This window comes from Mauremys reevesii, linkage group 11 (assembly GCF_016161935.1).
Source record: "Mauremys reevesii isolate NIE-2019 linkage group 11, ASM1616193v1, whole genome shotgun sequence".
NCBI classification, from domain to species: domain Eukaryota; kingdom Metazoa; phylum Chordata; order Testudines; family Geoemydidae; genus Mauremys; species Mauremys reevesii.
In genome coordinates, this window is record NC_052633.1 from 12,564,869 (window position 1) to 12,581,756 (window position 16,888).

Consider the following 16,888-nt stretch of genomic DNA (forward strand, 5'->3'; position numbering starts at 1 on the left):
ATTTGGCTAACAGTTATTCTCTGAAGAGAACGTGCAAGAGAATGTGCAAGATCCAGATTATGAAGCATGAAGAGCTTTACAAGATGGGAACTGTCTAGTTTATGGTACTGTATGCCTAGACATGATATGGGAAAACAATTCTCTATAGAGAGAAATCAGAAGTGAGCAGTGTACAAATATCACATCATCATGTAAATATAACCCACAGACAGAGTATGATACCTTTCCACCCTGGTGAATTTGGTCCTTCATATTTTGTAACATCACAGAGGATACAAAATTTTTCAGACTGCATTTATTTTAAGATGGCTAAACAAAGCATCTAATGAAGTCGTCAGTTTTTTTCCTACATATGTGAATATTGCAAACAAAACAACTTTTGTTCATGAAAAGTAACATTTTGGCATGATTTGAGAGGCCTGAGTACTTCCATTTCTGCACCTAATAAGAATAGCCGCTTCCAATACACTTTCTATCCAGATATGCAAGGAAAGAGGGGACATTTAACCAATGCAAATACAGAAAACAAGAGAGAGAGAATGATCATTTGTCTAGTGGGAACATTAATACAAAATCACAAACCTGAGTGATAATTTTATTTTGACAAAAATATAATATAAAATACAGAAATATTAGCAATTCATTAATCATTTCCAGAAATGATGCAACAATAATACTGATAGAGATACAATCAAGGTACTTTACTTGCTCCCTTTAATTGGTTACTTAGTGATTTGCCACATGAAGATTCCAGCACAGATTATTAAACATAACCCACATTGCCTTTTCTTTACCCCTCAGTAGAGCATATAACATTTTGGTCTTTATTCCATTTTCATACCTTCTTTATGGCTGTTGTCCTTATGCCTGCGTTATGTATGTAAAATCTCTTCTTGAAATGAAGATAGCGTTCCAGACTGAATCTTACAAAAAAAAATGTTTCCCCATGAATCAGTACACCAGCCAATTTTTATTTCTGTAGACAGCATTTTACTGAATGCATTAACAGGAGCCTTGAACACCAGCCATAATTCAGTCAGTTAGTGCCAGAACCATGCTGCTTTTTTTTTGTAATGAAGGGTTTATCTTGGCTCTTTTGACTAGAATGCACTGAATGTGTGTATATGAATGTAAATCTTTCCTATGACAGGAGGTGCACCTAATAACCAACATTCTGTTCAAGGACATCCATGCTGTGTGTCTACACATTGGACTGTAAGAGAGATTTGGCCCCATATTTGTACACATTTTAAATCTGGGCATGAGAATTCAAAATATTTCAATCATAGCGGTAGAATGGATTAGTTCTGATATGACTGCACAGCGTTGAACTTGATGACATTCTACTAGAACGAGTTGTTTTCCAGTTGTAGGTGGCACACACAAATGCTATTCTGATGCATAATGGACTCTGACATGGTCATATCTCCCTTTTATCTATGCCGATGCTCCAAAAGCTGCAGCCTCCACATCTTCTGCTGTTGCAAATTCAAGGGGAATTGGACAGATGATGTAGTCCATATCTCCTCATGCCAAACTGTGGGTAGCTTTACATGGCTGGAAAGAATTAATGAGGGTGGGAGAGAAAAGAGTTTTGACTTATGCAGTCACTTTTGCTTATACAAGTGTCACAGACCCATGCCCTCTACAAAACCAGTTTTGTGAACATCATTATATTTTACATAGCTAGTAACCAGTAGAGATTATTTCTATTCACAGGCTAGTCTCTTACATCTTTGTTTTTTCCTCCTTATGCTATCAAATTTCTTTAACATACTATAAAGACAGATCATAGTGTCATGAGTAACCTATTAAAGAAAAAATAGTTAAACCAACACTCTTATTAGAAGTGAAAGAAAATATTCATTTATAAATATGTTCACAGGTTACAAAAAGGAAAACCACACATTCATAATACTAAAAAACACAAAGAAGGGACAATGCTGCATTTTAATATATATCCTTATTGCTGCTTAAATAACACACAGAGACAAGAATTAAGATTCCTTCAGATGACACACAGGGAAAAGACAGTTAACAGAAAAGATAACAGAAATGTGGATTAGTTCTTATTTACCTCACATTAATGCCTCTATGCATCTACCAGCCAGATGAATTACCTTCACTTTGGAACTCCCATCCACACACTGACCACCGTATTCTAGAGTAATTTTGACTGGTTTCCTGTTCTTTTTCTACTTGTTCTACCATCTTTTAGATATTTATATCCCAGTCCTTGAGTTCCCCATCCTTGGCAATTTTAAGAGGCACATAAATATAGATGCATAAGCAGAAAAAGAAAGAAAGAAATTGGCTGCTTAGCTCAACCATTTGAAGTTATCTTCTCTCTGCACCCACTCTTTCTCCCTCCATAATTCAAACCCCCTCTAGATCATCTCTCTTCCCTTGACATCATTTCTTTTTTTCCCCCCTTTCTCAATCCACATCCTGTTTTGCTTGCTGATCGCTTTGACTGGAATGAATACTTCTCCTATACTTTCCAACCTGACTAGGATGGATTAAAAAAAAAGGATGTAAAAAAAATCTTTTTTTTTAAATGTTTTAATTAAATACAGGTTTATTTTTTAAATTTAAAATAGGTTGTCAATGTTAAGGCCTACACTTATTATAATCTACTAAACTCATTTGAATTTAAATTCAAGTAGGACATAGTTGTTGTAAGTGTTTAAAGAAAATCAAACCACTGAACTGATAGAAGTCAGTGGCTAAGTATCTGGGACCAGAGATATCTGAAGTGCTAAAACAGCTTTTGACAGCAGTAGCCCCCCTCTGTAGGTGCAGAGAATATTTTCTTCATTTCAGTTTATTCAGTTAGTGGAGTTCAATGACTTACTCATTCAAAGTTAAAAATCAACTGGGAATTGAAAAAGCAGGATAGCTTGTTTTCCTCTTACAAAACTAGGTGTGAGAGGATGAGATCTACTAGTTTTAAGGTGATAAGTAACAGTCAGCATGGATTTGTCAAAAACAAATCATGTCAAACCAACCTAATAGTTTCTTTGACAGGGTAACAAGCCTTGTGGTTAGGGGGGAAGTGATAGATGGGGTATCTCTTGACTTTTTAGTAAAGTTTTTGATACTGTCTTGCATGATCCTTTTCATAAATAAACTAGGGAAATGCAGCCTAGATGGAGCTACTATGAGGTGGGTGCATAACTGGTTGGAAAACCATTCCCAGAGAGTAGTTCTAAATAGTTCAGTCAGGGCATAATGAGTGGGGTCCCACAGAGATCAGTTCTGGGTCCGGTTCTGTTCAATATCTTCATCAGTGATTTTAGATAATGGCATAGAAAGTACACTTATAAAGTTTGTGGATGATACCAAGCTGGGAGGGGTTGCAAGTGCTTTGGAGGATAGGATTATAATTTCAAATAATCTGGACAAACTGGAGAAATAGTCTGAAGTAAATAGGATGAAATTCAATAAAGACAAATGCAAAGTACTCCACCTAGGAAAGAACAGTGAGTTGCACACATAGAATCATAGGACTGGAAGGGTCCTTGAGAGGTCATCTAGTCCAGTCCCCTGCACTCATCGCAGGACTAACTATTATCCAGACCATCCCTGACAGATGGTTTTTCTAACCAATGATGGATATTCCACCACATCGCTAGGCAATTTATTCCAGTGCTTTACCACACCGACAGTTAGGAAGTTTTTCCTAATGTCCAACCTAAACCCCCCCTTGCTGCAATTTAAGCCCACTGCTTCTTGTCCTATCCTCAGAGGTTAAGAAGAACAATTTTTCTCCCTCCTCCTTGTAACAACCTTTTATGTACTTGAAAACAGTTATCATGTCCCCTCTCAGTCTTCTCTTTTCCAGACTTTTCCAAACAAACCCCATTTTTTTCAATCATCTCTCATAGGTCATGTTTTCTAGACCTTAATCATTTTTGTTGCTTTTTTCTGGACTTTCTCCAAAATACAAAATGGAAAATGACTGCCTAGGAAGGAGTACTGTGGAAAGGAATCTGGGGGTCATAGTGGACCACAAGCTAAATATGAATCAACAGTGTAACACTGTTGCAAAAAAAGCAAACACCATTCTGGGATGTATTAGCAGCAAGACATGAGAATTCTTCTGCTCTACTCCGCAATTATTAGGCCTCAACTGGAGTATTGTGTCCAGTTCTGGGCACCACATTTCAGGAAAGCGGTCGACAAATTGGAGAAAGTCCAGAGAAGAGCAACAATAGAATGGACATTTCTTCAAAGTTTATCCGTTCTGAGGCACACCTAGCAGCACCCTAGAATGTATGGTCTGTCTCTGATGAAAGAGTGAACCAGTCCAAAAGACATCGCTGAGCCTGCAGGGAACTGGTGGTGAGGTTTTGTGGCTTACTGATTAAGGCAGGAAGGCCAGTTGGGAGCAAAAGTGATTTTTATTAAGTATTGGAGTATAAGTATTTGAGTACTTAGAGAGATTCAGGGTTATTGTGCTGACTGAGGTTCAGGTTGTAATTTACCTTTTGTCTATTCTTAGTGCAGTGCCAGTTTGTCAGATAAGTTTTATGCTAAAAATATAAGTGATATGGAACTGGATCCTCAATTTATGTAAATCATCTTAACTCAATTGATGTCACTAAAAGCTACAAAAAATTACGCCAGCTGAGCATCTGGCCAATTTTGTATAAAGAAAGTTGGACTACAGAGTGCAAAGTACATATAGCAGTCTTCCTGCTTCTTGTTGTTAATAAATTGTAGCTTTTAGAAAAGTGATTCTAAAAAATCCTACATTTTGTATCATGCATAACAATTTTAAAAAGCCCTTTTTATGTAACCCTTTGCATCCTATTGATTATAGTTTGTGTGGGTGGATGAAACACTGTGGTTTTCGTTTTCATGTATCTCGGATGACAGCTACAATACAATATATTGCTATTGTAAGCTTAAATGTCAAACCTCTGCTTTGTGGCTTCATTATATTTTCTGTTTAAATATCAAAGTGACACAGACAGTGGAAATCTGAAAATGTTAAAGTTTAAGCTCCTCCGCTTTGGTTTCCCATTCTTTGCAATTTACAGTGTGGTCATCACTTTGGACTATGAAGCTATTCTATTCAGTGGCACAATTTGGTAGAGTAAATGTTAGAGATTCAGCTTTTCTTTATCATTATCTAAGTCAGGGGTCAGCAGCCTCTCAGAAGTGGTGTGCCGAGTCTTCATTTATTCACTCTAAGGTTTCATATGCTGGTAATACATTTTAACGTTTTTAGAAGGTCTCTTTCTATGTCTATAATATATAATTAAACTATTGTATGTAAAGTAAATAAGGTTTTTAAAATGTTTAAGAAGCTTCATTTAAAATTAAATTAAAATGCAGAGCCCCCTGGACCGGTGGCTGGGACCTGGGCAGTGTGAGTGCCACTGAAAATCAGCTCGCATGCCACCTTCGGCACCTGTGCCATAGGTTGCCTACCCCTGATCTAAGTCTTAGTAACTTGCTATTTAACTGCAATCTGCTTCAGTGGGTGTTAAACATGTTAAAGGATGTGCAATCAAACCCCAAATGTTTAGATAGCAGCATATATTTTTCAAATAAAAATCAAGCTATGCAACAGATACTGTTTTTCCCTGACATTTTAGAAGTGTCTGCAATTTATCACTACTCTGTAGAAAGAATTAGTTTACTGAATTAAGTTAAATTCTTCTGTAATATACAAACAGAAATCTTGTTCAAAATATATTGACATAAGTCCTGTATTGCCACTAACCAGAAATTGCCGCCAGGACTGCTGTCTATCCATCCTCTAATCTACAGAGGATTTCATAGTCTCCTGAGCTATGTAATTGTGGAGGCTGATTCCTATTTGACAGGGATTCTTCCATTCAGAAGTGATCACTTATGCGAATTTTGACCATAGATGGCTGCATAAACCTCTGTGTTTCCAAAGGGCAGAATCATATGCTCCACAATGGCTCTAGATTTATATCCTTACAGTTCACTCTTTGGTTCCAGGGAATCCAAACCCTAGAGGTCCCACTGGTGGGGGCATAAAAGGTTGGACAAAAAGAGAAAGAAGGTTCTATTCAGCAAACAAAAGGTGGAGTTGATGGAAAGGTGGGTAAGTGTCCTTCAGACAGAGATAAGTTTGGCTGGTGGAAAAATAGATGGAGTTTCTGCCACAGGTCAGTGATATGGTCCCCATACCTCCATTGCTGTTAGAGGGATTCAGGGGATCTCTTCCCATCTTCCCAACCTCCCAGTTACCGTTGCAAGCATTACATCAAACTCTCTGGCTAAATAATCCCCAATTCCTCTGTCTGACAGAGTTCAGTTTCAGAACTGTCATTCAGGGAGACTTGCTCTAGGCCATGCAGCACCTTTAAATATTCTTCCTTTTTGATTGACTGCCCATCATCCAGGGGAGATGCTGAGTATGATCAGTGCACTTGCTGGTGTCTTTACCTGCAGCCCAATTACCATCCATATTCTTCCAACTTAGGATGCTTAGGCTACAAACCAGCAATCTTTCTTCATCTTTAAATAATGAACAAGAGAAAAAGTTAGATATGGCTCTAATATACGGTATGCCAAATATTGTATCACCTTGATCAATTGGTCCTTCAGCCAATCAGAACACGTCTTTCATTCTTCTCGTATCCTGGCCTTCCTTCTCCATGTGTGGCCATGCTTTTTCACAATAAAATTTTCCCATCTCTTTGGAGGTCAGCCGAGTGGTCGTTTCAATTCCCGTGGGTACCACTCAGCGACAGCTACAGTCCATCTATTGTCAGTGAGCCTAGCTATATGCCCAACCCATTGCATTTTACTATGCCTGCTCTCAACAACGATGTCCCGCCCTCCACTCTGCAGTCTGAGTAAAATATAATATACTAGGCTGTATATATTATAGTGTATGACTGCAGGAAACTGTAGGATTAAAATATCATCCTCTGCCCACTGTAGAATGATTTCAGAGTCTAATTAAATGCTCCATTGAGAGAAATCATTACCAGAAAAATAAATGGAGCACCTTGTGGGGGAAAAGTATACCTTTAATAATTACTATTGCATCCATACTGTAAATGAGAAGAGTACAGACATTGGTTGTGTTGTAATTAATGCCAAGCAAACTCTCTGTTTAGCCAATGAATTTACCTTGTTATGAATGTACGTACTTTTCAGGCCCAATTAAGTCCTACTGAAGTTAATGGGAGTTTTGTCATTGACTTCAATGGGAGCAGGATCAATCCCTATAGGCTCAGTCCAATTCTCATCGATCCAGCTGTGATGGAGGTCAGTTATCCATAACAGTTGGATAGAATAACCTGAAACCCCCTCAGTGACTAAATGGAACTTCTAAAATTGAAGCGTGATGCCAATGGAGAAAATTAGACTAAAGAATTACCCTTCAAACAAATATACAGGCTCAGATCACCACATACTCCCTCTGTGGCATGGTGCCAAGCACCCTAATCATACGGGCTGAGGGGGAGGAGATTGTTGGGGGTAAAGTATGCAGAAAGGTGCCTATGCAGGACGTTCTCTGTAGTCATTACTGTCCTCTCTGTCACATTTCTGCATAGCTGGTAGACTGAAGAGCCATATGGTTGTGGACAGTACTTTCTGCATATTCCGAGCCTTTGCACACTTGGGAGGTAATGACCCTTCATGCCCCACCTCCCTCCCACAAACACAAACTGCCAGAGTTCCTGTGGGGTGAGGAAGAAGAGGATGATAGATCCAAGGCATGGCTTTGTGATTAATTTGTTCCTTTCTGTGGCTTTTAAGACAGAAGAGGAACATAAAGATTTTCATTTCCTTTCTCTCACAGAAAACATTTTTTTATTAAAACGACAACTCCACTAATTTGTATTCCCTGACTGACCAAGTAAAACTCATGGGCCACTAACCCACACTCTTAGAACCTCATCAAATGTTATTACTTCTGTAGTATAATCTCTACCTTTTTAATACCAATGTAGACCTATGTTCTGTCCTTTAAAATATACTGTAGATTGATTTGCATAACCAAACTGCTATTTAATTATGCATATGTATATTACTTGTGAAACCAGAGACACCAATTAAGAGAACTTAAACTTTTCAGATTAATGATGTTGTACACATTCTGTCATTTATTTCTTTTTTTAATCCCTGGAAACCAAACAAATATTTGAATAAGACCTAGCATGAGAAGCCAGTCAGAGCAGGAGAAGGACCAGTCACCTTTGTTCAGCTAAAGTCTAGCTGAACACAATAGTAGTCCTAAGTAAAACATACTATATTTATTACAGACCAATCAAGATAATTTGTAAATAAACACTGAGTACAAAAGAACTAAGTTCAGTTTCTTCAGGGACTTGATGGCTGCGCTTCTTATTAAGTATGCTGCCCCTAATGCCGGAAAGTTAAACCACGGCTTTCCATCACTGCAGATTACAAAAAAAAAGTTTGTTTGCCATCCTCCATGTAAATAGGCTGCAATATTGCAACTGAACTCAACAAACAAAATAGAATAGAAGTAAAGTAGAAATAGAACAGTAAATACTCTCAAATATATATAATGGAAGATATTTTAAAGTTCCCCAAAATGAATGTGTATGAGAATGGATGCCAATACACACACTATACTAGCATACAACCATTTGAGATGTTATTCTGAGTGTGTTATTAAGGTGTACTTGTATGTCAGAGTGATCATGTGGTTTCAAACTACATTTTGGACCCCTTCATCCCCTTTCAAGCATATCCCTTAGGTGACAGGCCAGACTTCCCTGCACCTCATGACAATGCAGGACAGCTCCATCCCCTGAGAAATGAGAGGTTTTTCCTCTCCCTTGCCCGCTTGGTGTACTACAAGCCCTTCCCACTAAAGGGAACAATTGCCTGACAGATTGGCAGGGTGAACATGGTACATGTTGAGAGGCCTGTGTGTCTGGTAGCAGCTAGGCTTACACTCCAGAGTCCCTGGTGTCACGCCAAGCCTGCAGCCTTGGTTCTTCCTGACCCCCTTTCTGCAGCTCCAATCACCATACTGGAGAACCTTGCTGAGTTTTTGTTCACGCTTTGGGCCCCACCTGCAGGTTTCTCAGTGATCTGGCCAAGTGTAATCACTCAAGCGGATATTTGGTCAAGTCACGTACGTCAGTCGTGCTTTACTCATTTACCAGTGGAAGATTCTCTCATGATTAATTCAGAAAGGAATAATCTTGTTCATTGATTTTTTTCAAACACAGAATGAGCCTCGGGAGACGTGCTGACCACAGAATTAACAATTTAAAAACATATTGTGTACCATGCTGGCAAACCCTCTTCTGTCACTGTTAGAAGAAGGAAAACAGACTTTTGGATCCAAACCCGCTCCCTTGGAAATTAATGGGAATTTTGACTTTAGATCCAGTGCTGCTCCCACTAATCACCTGCATGTTAGAATTTTCTTCCCATTCATTCTCAGTCACTGAGCACACATTATTTTACTAGAGTTCAGCAAATATCAGCATTTTTTTTTCTTAAACAGCCACAGGACATTGTATGAAATGAATATATTTATAAGTAGATAAATTACAAATTTCCTGAGAAATCTGGACACAAACAGGCTTTCTAACTGGTTGCTACTGATGTTATTTTTACCCATGTCAATAATGCTTAGTAAATGCATGAATCGGTCTGTTTTTATATTACATATGCATGAAATTCTATTTTATAGCAATACTAGACAATTCAGGGGATCCATTCCATTACATATGTATGATGTCCCAAAAGTTCTCCTAGTTGGATTAAATAAATAGTTCTAGTTCCAATTTCAGCATTTAAGTTACACAGAAAAACACAATTTGTATTAAAAATTGATTTAGAATGTTGAAGCTGTCCAAAAATCTTAATGGCTGCCTATTCTTAAGGCCCAATCCTTCATTTCTTGCTGTCTCAAAATGCTATGGAAGGAATGCACGGGGTGAGCACTACATGTTGTATGCTAAAGGATTATTTCAATTCTTAGGTAATTTAAATAATTTGGCTTTAGGGGAAGTGACGTCTATAATAGAGCGTAGCATATGGTGTTGGGATATCTAGTTTCTATTCCCACCTCGGCCACTAGCTTGTTGTGGTATCTTGGGCAAGTCAGTTAGAGCCACATTTTCAAAAATGTCTATCCATATGTGCTCCTGTTTTTGGAAGCCCAGCCTAAGACATCTACATTTTTTTTAAATTGGGCACCCAAAAATAGAGACAACCAGAATTAATGGACACTTTTGAGAATAATCTCTCTGAGCCGTAACCTCGCAGTACTTACACTTCCCCCTCTGTAAAATAGAGACAGCAATGCTTCTCCAACTTTGTAAGCACTATGAGATCTTCAAATCAAAGTATTTGATGTAAGTGAAGTATTATAAGTATTATGCTCTATAAAACCACTTCACCTGCTCTATAACTACACAGGATACATTACCTGTTTGTTATTGCTTAATTTAGTGTCAATAACTAAAGTTCAAAGTTAACATGGACTCTAAAAATCAAGAAGTGACCAATAAAGCTGGCCTTACAACTGGGGGATGACAGTGGCATGGATGGTCTGCAATCAAACTTAGTTCTGAACACTCCTAACTTTGGAGTGTAATCTTGAAACTAGAGCTGGATCCAAATTTTGCAGTTGTAGTCTATAAATCAAACCCAACCCCCCCAGATCTGGTGTGCCCATCTGTAAATCCAGAATGTATAGCTTTGTAACTTTACAGATATGCAGCTCAGGCCTGTCTTTAGGTTGTTAACCATGACCACATTTCCAAGGAAATGTAATTGCTTCTCTACATTCACAAGATATTATGCCACTACTTTGTTCATCACAATTTAGCCACCTCAATTAATCTTATACCTACAACATCATACATTTGTTAGTAAAACTAAAATATACACCAGTTTTTATTATTATGTTAAATATTTTATAACATTCCTTCTACTCCTTGTACCTATGCAAGTGTACATCTGCTGCTGCGTCACCCTAGCTCTTTCTCTCATCAGTGACCAGACAGCAAATATGAAAAATCAGGACGGGGTGGGGGGGTAATAGGAGCCTATATTAAAAAAAAGACCCAAAAATCGGGACTGTCCCTATAAAGAGTCCAGAGTTGGATGGAATGATCCACTATATTCAGAGTCAAATTCTGCAGTACTGTACTCAGGACCAGCTGCTGGCAACCCCCAGCACGTGCATACAAATGGAGAGGGCAGAAGGCACCTGTGAGTGATATTGCAACCCCACACAGCATTCTGAGGACTGCTGTATTAAGTTTATGAATAGTTTATGTATGACTGTGTTCTACTCCATGGGGAAGTGTTACCACAGATCCTACAGGGACTAAAAACAGTGAGCAGTAATTAAAGTAAGTCATTCAACTCCAGAGAGGTACCACCCCTTGGTCTGTCTTGCATATACTGGTTCAAACTGCATTTTCCGGAGAACAAGAGACAAAGAAAGCCTTTTGGTATAAAAGTTTGAGTTAAAACAGCTCAGGGCCTTCCTTTTCATTCAGCAAACAGGCAGGACCCTTTGGTCCTAAGGAGACCCCAGCCCATGCTGGATGGTTGGAAGGGATGTTGGCTACCACACTCCCCATGTGGAAAATGGGTGATTTCTGATATGGTCAGTAAGTGTGTAGGAACTTTTGTCATTTTTGTTTTCTCTGTATTTTTTGTTATCCTGAATAAATGTGCTTTGCTGAGAAACAGTTGTGTGGTAACTTGTAATTGATGATGAACACACTGTATTTGTCCTGGGACATAAGGCAAAGCCCAGCTGTTGGCCTTAAAACAAACTTGCTTGTTGGGGATATCACTGTGAATGGCAGGGGAGTGTGCAACCTTAAAACCACCTGGTTGGGAGTGGGACACTGGTCCCTGCCCAAAGACAGGTGATGTCTGGAGGCCTGAGACCTCACTGGACACTCCTGGAGTGGGGGATACAGCTGCAGTTACCTTGACACTTTTGCACATGTGGGGTAGTTGCTGTTGCAGTCCATGTGTTCTTCTGACCATAGGAACTACTCCCTGCTAGAGCCTTGTGGAGTGCACACCACCTCAAAAGGGTCGGGGAAGGACAAGGAAGAAGCTGAGGTCAGGCACAAATGTATCTTCATACTAGCATGTGAGCCTGGCCAGTAATGGAAGGGAGTATATCCAGCACCCTCTTAAGGAACAGAACAGGCATGATGGCTTTGAACCCCCACCCCTACTTAAGCTAAAATGGATAGGTTGGCTCACAGTCCTTGTTCAGTTACAGTCTCATCCTCAACAATCATTTTGTCTATATGTAGATTGCAGGATTTAGAAGGGACCCATATGGCTAACCTTAACTTTCCTATGACTATCTTTTAAGTAACAAGGGCCATAACTGGGACACTTATTATCTTGTCCAAACTGTCCTTTGTTGGTTAGGCATTATTTTTAAAAATCCTCATTTGCATAAGGAATCTGTACTGCAGCTGTGTTGATTTATGAATAGCATATCAGCAATTCCTCCCTCAGAGGCATGCCCGTAGACACACTGAAGTCAATGGAAAGATTCCTGTTGATTTCAATGGTCTTTGGATCAGTCCTCGGTTGAATCTTGCTTCTTCTGTCCAAGAAGAGAACATTTACAAAGACCAAACATCATTGTAGCAATTTATTAAAGGAGGAAGTCAAACATTTCCAGTGCTTCTTCCCTTTTGATTTTTGTCTTCCCTGCTGTGCCACTGTCTTTTTAGCATGTCTTTCCATCTTCTAGCAATATTAACACTTCCTTAAAGATGATCTGCAAAAGACTTTTTTTAAAATGGGATTTCCCCCTCCCCCTTTTTTAAATATATAATGACTTTCGAATTGTTGGGGTTTTGTTTGGTTTTTTCTCTGGGGTATATTTTATCCTTAGAAAAGTCAAGTTAATGTTTTCAAAAGGACCTCTGTATGTACCCATTTCCTGAACAGTGGGACTGAGTATGATGAAAGAAAAGCAAGTGGATGTGATTCTTCTGAGTGTCAGCATGTTCAAAAGGGGACGCTGAGCATTAGCAAGAGCACCTATAATATAGAAGATAAGAATGGCCATGGTGTGTCAGACTAATGGTCCATCTTTCGATAGTGGCCAGTTCCAGATGCTTCTGAGAAAATGAACAGAACAGAGCAATTACTGAGTGATCCAGCCCTTGTCATCCAGTCTCAGCTTCTGGCAGTCAGAGGTTTAGGGAAACCTGGAGCATGGGGTTGTATCCCTGACCATCTTAGCTAATAGCCATTGATGAACCTATCCTCCATGAATTTATCTAATTCTTTCTTTGAAAGGATTTTTATGCTAAGAACTGGCATATGGTTGAGATTGACTAATTCGGTGCCAGGTGCGACAGTGCTGGGAATCAACAGCTGGGCCAGGACTCTGGTCACTTAAATGACAATTAATTCCCTCCACGATGGACCTGATGGGGCCTAATTAGTGCATTATAATGGGCTGGGGGAGGACTAATGAGCAAATTGGTCCAGTAACACAGTAGGTAGAAGAAGGCCTAGGAAGGGAGAGCTGGGAAGAGAGAAGCAGGCTAGCAAAGCCAAAACCATAGAGGACTGCTGGACAGAGAGAGCTTTTTCCTCTCCTTGCCTCTCCAGAGAACTGAGGAGAAGCTGAAACTGGAGTAATATGGTGTATGGATCAGTAAGTTGGTGGGAAGAGAAAATGTAAATCAACACTCTAGTGCAGTTTAACAACAGAAGGTGTCTGAGTCTGTATAGACAGAGCCGATGACAGACGCACCCTGTCGCACCAGGATACTGCCAGTACAGTAGTTTTTGTTTATCATGAAAAAAGAAACACAGAAAACAAAGGTCAACTTTCTACAATATTTCATCCAATCTACCCAAACCAAAGGTTCATGCATATCAATTTCACCACTTACAGTGCTGTAGTTTTTGTGAAAAAAAGAGTAAGAAAGAAATGTCAGACATTAGAAAAATGTTAGTCACACAGTCCTTTTAAAGACACTCATAGCAAACCTGAGATGTTCTCTCTCTCTCTCTCTCTCTCTTTCCCCACCCCCAACTGCTATGGAAAAAATAAGTAATGCATAAACTACAATACACATTTTAAACTGATACTCTAACGCAAAAGAAAATTTTTGTTGGCCATTCTTGCCTCTGTAAAAATAGAAATCCTGATATAACTTTATATGTGGTGACTCTATTCCTCCTCTCCTCCCCACCCCCTCAATATTGCAGTGCCACAATAGGTCTAGGAGTAGAGTTAGTGGTGCAAGTTGGGGTCATGTGGTCGAGGGGTTCCTCAGATAGAGTTCCCAATAAAGATTTTAGTCATCAAAGTGCCCATGTGCATAATACAATTTCCTTAAAAATTGGTACTCTGCAACAGGGGCTGTGATATACTTTAGGAAAGTGGGAGAACATCCACTGAGTTGAATGGGTGAGTTCACACCTCTGAGCTATTGTGTCAGGGGTATTCCATGGGATGGGATCTCCATGAGAGACTCATCTGAGAGCATCCCATTGTGCTGAATGGGCCACTTCACTCCTCTGTAATCCTCCTGCGTTGCAGGGGATTGTGCAGAACCTCTTTCCCCTACACTAGTCCCTGGGGCTCCCCTCCACCTTGCTGCCTTCAGCTGTGCTCCTTTCAGCCCATCGGTTACCACCTTCCTTCCACTCCATGGCCATTGCAGCTGTAGTGGGGTCATGGAGAAGCCAAGAGAATGGCAGAGGTGGCAGCTGAGTAGCCTCATTTTGCCTCCACATAGGTGTCCCCAATCATGTCCCTTTCACTACCACACCTTCCTCCAAAACCAAGGGAAATTCACTGCCCAAAAAACTTTACCCTGAAACCTTCTTTTTGACTGATGCCCCTGACAGACATCTTCACACTCTATCCTGCCAGGTGATAGGAGCTCTGTGGGGACACAGCACACAGGAATAACAGGAAACTCTCTGGATGGGTCCTCCCTAAGACAAAAGTTATATTTAGGGTAGACTTAAAGAAAACCAGTGGGCTACATGTGGCTTATACTCGACCACTTCACTGGCTGTGCACAAGCTACCTTAAGGCATGTCTACTCTATAATGGCACACCTACAGCTCTGCATCTGTGCCGCTGTAGTGCCATAGTGTAGATGCTTTCTACATGGCCAGAAGGGGTTTTTCCATTGATGTAGTTAATCCACCTCTCCAAGAGGCAGTAGCTAGGCTGATGGAAGAATCCTTCTGTCAACCCCGGTTTAGATCTGGATAGGTCAGGTTGACCAAACTACAGCACTCGGGGCATGCAATTTTTCACACCCCTGAGCAATGTAACTAGGTCAAGCTAAATTTTATGTGCAGACCAGGCCCTGAAGTTGCCTGATACTCCCATTAGACTCTTGTCTGCACTCTCCCCAGCCCTAAATTGCACTGTTTGGAGTGCTACCAGACAGCTGTACATCCCCACAGCTACAATAGACTATTGCGCTCTTCTACTTGCGCAGCAGACGTAACACAACACAGAACCGAGGGGCTCATGATTCTTTTGAGTGCAGACACACCTCTCCTCCTATTGCAGCATGAGCTGTGGCAATCTCCTACAATTAATCCCTACCCCAGCCAATACAGCTGTCCCTAACATGGTGAAGGGCATTTGGAATGCATAGAGACAAATGACAGTACACAATTCTATGGAATATATCACGCCCCATAAAATGGTTCATTTACATAATCATTCTTCATGGCTGTCTTATCATAGGGCAGCCCTGCCTGAAACAGACCTAAAATATATCCCCAGTGACTCCTGCCAACTATACTGGGCAGAGTTGAGATTGCAGCATGGTGGAGCTGGTGTGTACCGTAACTCTGTGCTGTTAAAGCTTTTGGGTAGAGAATTAATTATATATAGTGATCATTAAAGAAGAATAGGAGGAGAGAACATCAGTTTTAGTATTTGAAAAACAGATCAAGAGAAGAAACAATGATTTCTTATTATTCTTTTCGTAGGCAAATGGCATTTGAAAAGTCATGGAAAAAGGAGCCTTAAGGATATTTTGACAGCATATAATTAACTGTAAAGGATTTCAGAGGGCCATCTCTACAGATCGTAAATGCTCTAGGTAACATTTCTAATGGCTTTTTTGTATTCATGTGCTGTAGATAAAATAAAATACTATAGCAGATTTTTAAACTACTTTTTCTGTGTCCCCTCTCCCTCTGAATAGGTTCCAAGATTTTTGTTTCTTGAACTAAAATTTCTCACACAGCGTATGTTGCAAGTGGTTTTTAAACAATTTTCCTCCTCCTGTTAGGAAAATGACAATGGTGACATCTACTGTTCAAAGAAAAAGAGCTACTTAAGTGCTAACACCAAATGACTTATCCTTTGTACTTGTTAAGTTATTAACAATTGTATGCTCTATAACAATCTGCAAACAAACATGGCATAGTAATAAACTAAAGGATTTAACTAATGCTGTGATATTTTAGTCCCAGTGAATTTTAGGTGCAAACACATTTATGGAGGGTTCTACTCAGCTAATCTAATATGTTACTATAACAAAGGTACATTTAAATTGTACACATTTAGTACAAGTAAACATTTTCTCTCTCTTAGGAGACCTCTAAGGCCACTTAAACACTAATTTCCTTCTAGATTTTAGGTTTTTTTCCTAATTAGGTTTTAAACTGCTCCTTTCATCCAGTTGATACTGAAATCTTGCTTCTCATGCTGAGAGACTTGATGTGCAGATAGGAAATATGTTTTATTTCCTGAAGCAGAAAACGAAGAAACTGACGCAACTCACCCGACCCAAAAAAAAGATTGCAAATGAAGATTATAAATGTGTTCGTGACTCTGCTGTGGTATTAATGACATTTAAGTGGAAATTGTGAATCCCTTATTGTGTACGTTTTCTTCACTATCTTATGGTGA

At 39.6% G+C, this 16,888-nt stretch overlaps 1 long non-coding RNA gene across 1 annotated transcript in view; it reads left to right on the top strand.

Annotated features, from left to right (window-relative positions):
* Positions 1-16,403, top strand: part of LOC120374563 — a 31,116-nt gene extending 14,713 nt beyond the window's left edge. Inside the window, exons 2-4 of the long non-coding RNA XR_005586149.1 lie at positions 5,980-6,081; positions 15,961-16,073; positions 16,179-16,403. This is a non-coding gene — a long non-coding RNA (uncharacterized LOC120374563). The remainder of the gene's footprint in view (positions 1-5,979; positions 6,082-15,960; positions 16,074-16,178) is intronic.
* The last annotated feature ends 485 nt before the right edge of the window (positions 16,404-16,888 follow it).